Source organism: Etheostoma spectabile, chromosome 5 (assembly GCF_008692095.1).
Source record: "Etheostoma spectabile isolate EspeVRDwgs_2016 chromosome 5, UIUC_Espe_1.0, whole genome shotgun sequence".
Classification (NCBI taxonomy): Eukaryota; Metazoa; Chordata; class Actinopteri; order Perciformes; family Percidae; genus Etheostoma; species Etheostoma spectabile.
The window spans coordinates 36,147,435-36,148,438 of NC_045737.1; positions in this window are offsets into that span (position 1 = coordinate 36,147,435).

The window sequence follows — 1,004 nt, forward strand, 5'->3', positions numbered from 1 at the left end:
CGTGTATACGTGTATACGTGTATACGTGTAGACGTGTATACGTGTAGACGTGTAGACGTGTATACGTGTAGACGTGTATACGTGCGGTCTCTTTCCTGTATAATTATCCTCAGGCTTGTTCAGAAACATAACTCCAGTTCTAATAATATTTATTTATTCTGCTACACAATATAGACTCACCCTAATGAAGGAGCCAGTGATGGGATTTAATAGGCTACATTTACTCAAGTACTGATGTAGCCCTACATAAGTACACATTTGAGGTATTTGTACTTTACTTGAATACTTGTCATGCCACTTTATCAATAGTCCACTACAACTCAGAGGGATGATTGCTTTGTAGCATGAAGATGGGCCATAGGAGCTAGAGAAGGAAGCTTCACCCCCCCAGTAAAACAACTCTGTTCCCAGTTAGTATACTGTTAGAAGGTGGCTTTGTCTCATGTGGCCTTGCTATTTGTACACCCTGTGACTATGCTCATCACAACATGTATATAGCGCTTTTCTAGTCTTAACAACTACTCAAAGCGCTTTTTACATCTTACAGGAAACATTCACCATTCACACACATTAATATGCATTCAGAGGCTGCCTACTAGGTGCCACCTGCTCATCAGATACACACTCACACACATCTACAGACCTGCTCATCAGATACACACTCACACACATCTACACACCTGCTCATCAGATACACACACACACACATCTAACACTCGCTCATCAGATACAACACACACACATCTACACACACTGCTCATCAGATACACACCACACACATCTACACCACCTGCTCATCAGATACACACTCACCACATCTAAACACATGCTCATCCGATTCACACTCACACACATCTACACCACCTGCTCATCAGATCACAACACACACACACATCACACACATGATCATAAGATACACACACACACACACACATCTACACACCTGCTCATCAGATACACACTCACACAACGTGTCTTGCCCAAGGACACTTCGACATGGGACT